This window comes from Heptranchias perlo, unplaced genomic scaffold, assembly GCF_035084215.1.
Source record: "Heptranchias perlo isolate sHepPer1 unplaced genomic scaffold, sHepPer1.hap1 HAP1_SCAFFOLD_52, whole genome shotgun sequence".
Lineage (NCBI taxonomy): Eukaryota > Metazoa > Chordata > Chondrichthyes > Hexanchiformes > Hexanchidae > Heptranchias > Heptranchias perlo.
In genome coordinates, this window is record NW_027139537.1 from 6337634 (window position 1) to 6347691 (window position 10058).

Genomic DNA, 10058 nt, shown 5'->3' on the forward strand with positions numbered 1-10058 from the left:
CTTTGGTAATAATTTTCCAAAATTCTCTGGACTCAGCAAAGGTCCTGGCAGATTGGAAAACTGCTAATGTAACACCCTTATTTAAAAAGGGTAGTAGGCAGAAGGCTGGAAATTATAGACCAGTTAGCCTAACATCTGTGGTGGGTAAAATTTTGGAATCTATTATTAAGGAGACAGTAGCGGAAAATTTGGACAAACATAATTTAATAGGACAAAGTCAGCATGGCTTTACGAAGGGGAAGTCATGTCTGACAAATTTGCTTCAGTTCTTTGACGACATAACGTACAGGGTGGATAAAGGGTAACCAGTGGACGTAGTGTATTTAGACTTCCAGAAGGCATTCGACAAGGTGCCACATAAAAGATTATTGCTCAAGATAAAGAATCACTGGATTGGGTTAACATTCTGGCATGGGTGGAGGATTGGTTATCGAACAGGAAGCAGAGAGTTGGGATAAATGGTTCATTCTCGGACTGGCAACCAGTAGCCAGTGGTGTTCCGCAGGGGTCGGTGCAGGGTCCCCAATTCTTTACAATCTATATTAACGATTTGGAGGAGGAGACCGAGTGTAACGTATCAAAGTTTGCAGATGCTACAAAGATGGGAGGGAAAGTGGAGAGTGAGGAGGGCATAAAAAGCCTACAGGGGGATATAGACAGGCTGGGTGAGTGGGCGGAGATTTTGCAGATGTAATACAACATTGGAAAATGTGAGGTTATGCGCTTTGGCAGGAAAAATCAGAGAGCAAGTTGTTATCTTAAAGGCGGGAAGCTGGAAAGTACTGCAGCACAAAGGGATCTGGGGGTCCTAATGCAAGAAAATCAAAACGTTGGTATGCAGGTGCAGCAGGTGATCAAGAAGGCCAACGGAATATTGGCTTTTATTGCTCGGGGATAGAATATAAAAACAGGGAGGTATTGCTGCAGTTATATAAGGTATTGGTGAGACCGCAACTGTAATACTGCATACAGTTTTGGTGTCCATACTTAAGAAAATACATACTTGCTCTCGAGGCAGCACAAAGAAGGTTCACTCGGTTAATCCCGGGGATGAGGGGGCGGACATATGAGGAGAGGTTGAGTAGATTGGGACTCTACTCATTGGAGTTCAGAAGAATGAGAGGCGATCTTATTGAAACATATAAGATTGTGAAGGGGCTTGATCGGGTGGATGCGGTAAGGATGTTCCCAAGGATGGGTGAAACTGGAACTAGGGGGCATAATCTTAGAATAAGGGGCTGCTCTTTCAAAACTGAGATGAGGAGAATCTTCTTCACTCAGAGGGTAGTGGGTCTGTGGAATTTGCTGCCCCAGGAAGCTGTGGAAGCTGCATCATTAAATAAATTTAAAACAGAAATCGACAGTTTCCTAGAAGTAAAGGGATTTAGGGGTTACGGGGAGCGGGCAGGAAATTGGACATTAATTTAGATTTGAGATTAGGATCAGATCAGCCATGATCTTATTGAATGGTGGAGCAGGCTCGAGGGGCCGACTGGCCTACTCCTGCTCTTATTTCTTATGTTCTTATGTTCTTATGGTTACACTGACTGTCACTGGATTTCACTCTAAAATTAAATGTTTTAAAGTTATGTTGTATCAGTTTGGACTGCATCTGATGGAATCAGGAAACCTTCTATATATCTGTAGATTATATCTATTATGTTGGGGTTTTGTTAATTGAACAATCCCGCCATCCATCACTTTACTTTATAATGACAAGGGAAGGAATCGCAATGATTTTGCGATCTGTCTGGAAGAGGCATTCGATTCTGTTCATTGAATGATTTGTCGATGATGTGAAGAGCGTCGGTGAACATGTGGAGAATTGAATAAACTATTCCACAGAGGCTTCACTATTTAACGAACTGACACTGAGAATAGGATCAGTGGAACACGGGGCTGGTGACCGAATGCAGGGACAGGATTATAGGATTAATTCGGTTATGAAAACGGACTTGAGAAAGCGAGTAGAGTGAGTGATAGAGAGGGCGACTGAGAGGGAAAGCGAGAGGCTGGCGTGTGAATAATTCATCAGAATGAACTGCTGAAACTTCCATTACAATTGAACATAGAAAATGTGATTTGAAGGTGTTATTATGATGTGGTCAGATTGGGTGAGTTTTTATTGTGGGACTCGCTCCTCGTGTTTATATCCCTCTCAGGTCCGCAGTCTGTTTTTATGGATGTTCCTTGTTTTCCAACATGACACTAAACATAATTAAAATTCAAAATTAGATTCAGTAATTTATTGATCGTGAAGAATTATTAGGATATTGCATTTGTGAAGCTCGACTGAAATCAATTATCAAAGAAGTTGATTAATTAATAATTTTAATTTTAATTTTGATTGAATGCACAAAGTAAATTTATTGAGCACATTTTATAACCAACACAGATTTCCTGACACCAATAACAACAGAAATGAATTGTTGAATGTAATAGTTGGATTGTGTTAATGGGACCGAGAGATTAGATTTCCTCTAACACTCTGCTGCTTTCTCTCCCTGTGAATCCCAGCCTCTCCTCCCACTGCATTGAATCCTCTGTCTCCTCATTTGTTGCTTCAGTTTATCCACTTTCTCAAATCATCTGCTCCTGACTCCCCTCCAGCTCCTACATGTTCTTCTCCTTGTCTCCCTCCCAATCCCACTCACTGGCTCGGTCTCCAGCTGCCTTTCCCGTTTAGTGCGAGCCACGGTCGGCTCACTTAATCCAGAGCAACAAACCAGTTGCACTTCCCCCTGTCCCCTCACCTTCCCGACCCTTCACTCTTTTTCCCGTCAGTCTGGAGCCCAAATCCGGCTTTAATCCGCTGGATTCCCGGTGTGTAAAAGCCCTTCTCCCTTCCCCACCGGCACTGCGCCCTCACTCAGCCCTTCCAGTGGATCCGGTGCTCACTCTATTCACTTTCTGTATCCATCTCCCAATTAATTATTGATCGTTTTGTTTAAAAACATCTCTCTGCCCGAAAGCGCTGCCCAGGTCAATCAATCACTTTCCACCCTTCGATGCAGCAACAAAGCTGGAAATTTCACCTCAGACCCTCTCAAACTGCTGCATTGGTTCCAGGTCTGATCAGTAATTTATCTGCTTCCTTTTCTCTCCCTTACAGTTAACTTGGTGGCGATTGTGATCCTGTCCCGAGGAAAGTGCGGTCTCTCCAAATGCATCAGTCGCTACCTGGTGGGAATGGCAGTGGCCGATCTCCTGGTCGTTATCATTAGTGTGATATTGAATTGGATTGGTATGATTTATTTCTTAGATTCATTCCTGCTCATTACTCCCGTGTGTAGTTTTATTGCCTCCATGAGTGGTGCAGCCACGGATGTTTCTGTTTGGTTCACAGTCGCTTTCACCTTTGATCGATTTGTGGCCATTTGTTGTGAGAAAATGAAAATTAAATATTGCACCGAGAGAACGGCGGCTGTGGTTCTGGGAACAGTGAGTGTGCTGGGCTGTTTAGAGAGTGTCCCCTGGTACTTTGCATTTGAACCTGGAGGTATAATTGATAACGTTCCCTGGTTTTATGAGACTAAACTGAGCTTCCGTACTTCCCCCGCATGGACCGCATTTGAAATGTTTCACATTATTTTAACCCCTTGTGTCCCGCTCTGTCTGATTTTGATGCTCAATGTTCTCACGGTCAGGCGTATTTTAGTGTCCAGTCGAGTCCGCAGGGGACTCCGGGTTCGCAGCAATGGAGAGAATCAGAGTGATCCAGAGATGGAAAACCGAAAGAAATCCATCATTTTACTCTTCAGCATATCGGGCAGTTTTATACTGTTGTGGCTGACACAGATTGTAATTATCATTCATCTGCGAATTGCAGCCATTCGATATTTTTACTCCTACACGGACCCCAATTATATCACACAACAGACAGCAGGAATGCTGCGGCTTCTCAGTTCCTGCACAAACACGTGTATTTATGTCCTGACTCAGACTAAATTCAGAGAGGAGCTGAAGAACGCGGTGAAATACCCAATCAATCTAATTGTTAAATTCGTGAAATCATACAAAGAGCTGAAGGGTTTCAAGCACTAGAACTAAATCCCATTTCATTCTCCATCCCCTACACTTCACGGGGGACGGAAAGTACATTTTATATTCGCAGCACAAAGCCCTGAAATGATCTGATACATGCTTCTAATTTAATATTTTATTGATAATCTGAACCAATGAGGCAGGATTTACTCTGCAGAAGACACATGCATTTTTTCTCCAAATGACGGCACTAAAGAGCTCAGCTGGACTTCAATCAAATGACTGTCCAATAAAATTTGCAAAGCTGGGAATAAAAGTAACTGCTGTGGGCCTGATCAGAATGGGTGCACTGCACATAACTGAAGAGGTAGAGAAAGAGGGAGAGAGAGGGTGAGAGAAGGAGGAAGAGAGAGAGAGAAGAGAGAGAGAGGGAGAGAGAGATAATGAAAGAGGGAGAGAGAGACAAAAAGAAGCACAGAGAAGGAGAGAAAAAGGTGGAGAGAGGGAGACAGAGTGACAGAGAGAGACACACGGAGGCAGAGAATGAGAGAGAGTTATGGTGATATCGACAGTGAGAGAGAGACAGACAGGGAGAGACAGAAAGAGAGAGAGAATGAGAGGAACTGAGAGAAAGAGAGTAAGAGTGGGACAGAGACAGTGAGAAAGACAGATAGAGAGAGACAGAGAGAAACAGCGAGAGAGAGAGAGACAGAGAGGAGGGGACAGAGAGACAAAGAGAGAGCGGCAGTGAGAGACAGAGGGAGGAGGGGGCAGAGAGAGAGAGAGAAGACTGAGTAATATGATGGTTTAAAAAGCGCAGAAAATTTATACAAATTCACACAAAATGGAGAGGGTGTGTGAGAGAGATAGAAAAAAGGGGTGGAGGCGGAGTTACACTGAGAAGGAGAGATTTTGTAAGACAGGAGATAAAAATAAAGAGAGAAAGAAAGAGTGAAAGTAAGTGTATGTGTATATATAATGATATATATATTATATATGTATTATATATGGATATGTTCTCTCTCATTATATATATAAGCTTTCTTTCACTGTCAAAGAATTACAAAGTGATGGAAGTAGAAGTGGAAACAACAAGATAGAAAAACACACAGAAAATAAATAGAGACAAACAAGATAAACACTGAACAGGCACAAAGAAAGACGGACAAATATATACAGTGACAGGAGGGTAGAGACAGAACGCAGAAAGCATTAAATAACCAAACAAAATGTGTAATCAGCCTGGAGTGTGTGAGAGTGCTGACCAGCAGAACAGCAACAGATGAAGCAGGCCAGACAGTTCATGTTCTTTCTGGGGTAACACTCTTATAGATTTAATTTTGACTCCTCTAAAGATGATGCCTGGAGGCTGAACAATAAAGTCACTCAGCCTTGTGTACCTGACCCTGATCATTACTTATTGCAGGAGTTTCCCAGCTGCTCTGTGTCGTAAACATTCATCTGATAAACGAAAGCCTGAGATTAAATCGGCTTTAGCATGTCTGAAGGAAAAGGACGATTAAAAGGTGGAAGGACTGTTAGAAGGATTGTTAATGGCACGTTGTAAAAGATCACACAGCAGAGAATAGATCACCATGGCAAAAAGAACGACTCCAGAAGGGGAAGAGATCATTTGAACACCTGCCAACTTAACTTGGTTACCTTGTGGACACTGAGAGAAAACAAGTGAAGTGTCAATCAATCGTGGGTTGTATTTGTAGAACTATTGTTGATAACCCACTGTCCCAGACTTGCGATTCTGTGTTAGAAGTGTCTGTAACAGCTGGGCAGAAGTTGAGTGGGTAGAGACACAGATCCACCACGATTGCTCCAACCTCACCTTTCGCTTCCTGGCAGCATCACCTCAACAGAAATCTTCCTAACTGCTCGCTAACTCCCAGCTTGATGACTCGATGCTGGTTTACAGATTGTCTGTGAAGCCGATGACCTAGCTACAAGAGAAAGTCACGCTGCACTACAATGGTATCCATGAAAATACCTTGAATCTTCCTGACAAGCTTGAGCCAACAATCAGTACATAACTTTCGTTATGGACTTGGTCTAAGGCAGATATTTGATTTCCAAACGGTTTTGCAGTTTGGTAATTCAGAATGTGTTGTTTTATTGTGGTTGAAGCAATTCTAAATCGGGCATAAACCCAAGATGTTATTTAAATTCTAATCTCAATTTTTCTAGTGTATTAATAATAATAAATGATTGTTTTCTTTTTAACGCCATGGTTTGTGCCTGAAGTTTCTTTAGGAAAACGGGCCCATTACGTTAAAACTAAAATTAAACCTTGTGGAGATAAAAAGTCATGGCCCCATATTAAAGTGTAAAATCACTTTGCACCTTTTTTCTCCTCCATCTGTACCATGTGTAACTTTCCCAGTGAGCTGCTGGATTCTGTAATAAGTCACAATGTACTCTTACCCCTTCTGCTGTCTTACTAAACTGGATAGGATCCCGCAGCAATCTCCTGCTCTGTTACTGTTGCAAATAATGTTATTGTTTCAGATTGAAGAAAAATATGAATAATGGAGAAATAAACAAAATCCCAGATCACAACTACATTCAGATCGAGTCCAATTTTACTCTGATTTATTTAATCAAAGCTAGAATTGCATTCTTCACATCAAATGGCTCTTTCGACCTTTCCTCCGAATCTCTGTTCATTCCTTCTCCTTAAGCATTACGTTCAAATAAACAAATGTAAATCCATTTTTTTTGCAGAAGTTCACATTTTGGTCTTTGATTCCCTCTCTGCACCGCTGTCTTTTTGTTAAACACCAGATAATGCCATTCTCACTCAGTTTGTATCTTTAACTATAGTTCAACAGGGATTTAACGGGAACAGCAAATGAATCCTCTCCGTGACTCTGACGATAACAACCTTGCCCCTCAGTAAGATGTATGCCTTGCTGGCTGCCATTTTGTTTCAGTTTTATGACGTTGAGGTTGTTTTGTTCATAGTTTCATATTTTTATAGTAGGTACGGCACAGGAGGAGGCCATTCAGCCCACTGTGCCTGTGCCAGCTCTTTGAAAGGGCGATCCAATTAGTCCCTTTATTAATCCACACGTGTCCAAGTGACTATTAATTTTGTCCCTGATTATTGTTTCTAAAAGCTTCCCCACCACCGAGGTTAAACTGACTGGCCTGCAGTTGACGGGTTTATCCTGACACCCTTTTTTGAACAAGGGTGTAACATTTGCAGTTCTCCAGTCCTCTGGCACCATCTCCATATCTAAGGATGATTCGAAGATTATGGCCATTAACTCAGCAATTTTCATCCTTACTTCCCTCAGAAACCTAGGATGCATCGCATCTGGACCGGGTGACTTACCTACTTTAAGCATAGCCAGCCTTTCTGTTACCTCTTCTTCATCAATTTTTAGCCAATCCAGTATCTCAACTATGTCCCCTTTTACTGTGATTTTGGCAGCAACTTCTTCTTTCGTAACGACAGATGCAAAGTCCTCATTTAGTACCTCAGCCATGCCCTCTGCCGAGATCTCCTTATTGGTCCCGAATCGGCCACACCCCTCCTCTTATTTCCCTTTTACTATTATATGCCTGTAGAAGACTTTTGGATTCCCTTTTTGTGAGCTGTCAGTCTATTCTCAAATTCTCTCTTTGCCCCTTTCATTTCCCGTTTCACTTCTCCTCTGATCTTTCTATATTCAGCCTTGTTCTCACTTGTATTATCAACCCAACATCTGTCATACGCCCCCTTTCTCTGCTTCATCTTACTCTCTATCTCTTTCATCATCCAGGGAGATCTGGCTTTGTTTACCATGGATTTCCTAGTGAATGTACCCAGACTGTACCTGAACCATCTCCTCTTTAAAGGCCGCCCATTCTTTGATTACAGTTTTGCCAATCTTTGTTTCCAATTTACCTGGGCCAGATCCGATCTCAACCTACTGATTTTGTTTTTTATTCGTTCACGGGATGTGGGCGTCGCTGGCGAGGCCAGCATTTATTCCCCATCCCTAATTGCCCTCGAGAAGGTGGGGGTGAGCCGCCTTCTTGAACCGCTGCAGTCCGTGTGGTGACGGTTCTCCCGTAGTGCTGTTAGGAAGGGAGTTCCAGGACTTTGACCCAGCGACAATGAAGGAACGGCGATATATTTCCAATTCTGGATGGTGTGTGACTTGGAGGGGAACGTGCACTCCTGTAATTAAATGTTTTTACTCTAGATTGTTCCTTGTCCTTCTCCATATCTAATCTAAACCTCTTGATACTATGATCACTGTTACCTAAATGTTCCCCCACTGAATATTGCTCCAACTGACCCACCTCATTCCCCAGAACAGCAGAACGGGAAGTCTCAGTAATCAGGAATGATGCTGAGAAGAGGCCGAGCCTGCAGAAAAATCACTGCGTGCTCAGTTCCTCCGCTGGGCAAGCAGATACAGGAAGTCCCGTCCAGCTGGACCATACCCTGCCCCCACCTGTCCCAGATTGAGAAGTACCTGAGGAGGAACCCCTTTGACGACAAAGCCTTCAGACAATAAGGAACGTTCTGGGGGTCCTTCAGGGAAAGGAAAGACTGGACCGGATCGGGCATTTCCGCAAACGTTCTGCCAAATGGTCGATGCCATTTGGCAGAACGTCTCGTCGCCGGAACTGACCAACCGGCGCCAGGATGTGACCTGGATGTTGGTGAGACAGGCCATTCCAGTGCAATCCTTGCAACGTGCACGGAATCTCAGCGCCACCGCGAGCTGCCCTCGAGGCTGCAGTATGGCGAGACTGTCATCCGCCTCCTGATGGACTGTCCCTTCACGCGGAAGGTGTGGAGAGAGTTGTTTTCTGTCCTGGTGCATCCCCAACAGTTTGATAACAGTTTGGCTCCCTGGGGAAAGGGAACCGTGTAAGGCCATCCCACGTGGTATTGGTCACCGTGCATTATGAGATATGTACTTTGTTTGAATGGTAATATTGGGATCATATTGTGTACGATCTGTATTGCTGTGAATTGCATTGCTTTGAAATTGTGATATTTAATTTGAACTCTGTGGATTCTTAAATTTTATGAAATAATGTATATTTTGTAATTTAAAAAATGGGTATTAACATTCAAACCAGTAAGAAATCGAACCTACAATCTTCTGGCCTTGAGTCAGACACGTTACCCATTGATCCACTGGCCCAGGGTGTGCAGAGTAAGTCTCAGCTCACACTCCCACAGCGCTGCGGTATGAGCAGGGACCGAGTCAGTCTCGGTCATGCCCACGTGACTCCACGAGTCCGGGAGTGTCAAAAGGCGCACGGTGAACAATCACCAAAGAGAGGGACCTTTGCTGCTTCCCTTAGATAGTTGTGCTGGTAGACTGGAGGATAATTCATTAAACATAACACAAGGCAAAGTCATCCTTAAATCATTGTTTCAATTCCGGCTTGAAGAAACGCGTCTGCTTTTAAATCAAGCAGCATTTAGCTCAAGGCCGCTCTTTTAAATTTCCAGGCAGCCGACAGCTCAACATGTTGACGCCTCTTTTCTCAAACCTGAAAGCTTTCTGTGTCTGCCCGAACACGGCTGTTTCGCTCGAGCATTTATCTCTGCTAACCAGCAGGGGGCGGCTTTGTGCAGGAACTTTTGAAAATTTCAAAGTATATTTTATTTCATAAAATTTAAGGATACCAACAGTTCAGTGTAAAAGTCATAATTTCAGTTCAAAACAATACAAAATAGATCCTACACACTATGATACCAGTATTTTAATAGAAAGTAAAGCACATATCTTATATTACATTCTGTATAATACAAGGTGGGGTGGTCTCAGTCCATATCTTACATTACATTCTGTACAGTACAAGGTGAGGTGGACTCAGTCCATATCTTATATTACATTCTGTACAATACAAGGTGGGCTGGACTCAGTACATATCTTATATTACATTCTGTACAATACAAGGTGTGGTGGACTCAGTCCATATCTTATATTACATTCTGCACAATACAAGATGGGGTGGACTCAGTACATATCTTATATTACATTCTGTATAATACAAGGTGAGGTGGACTCAGTACATATCTTATATTATATTCTGTACAATACAAGGTG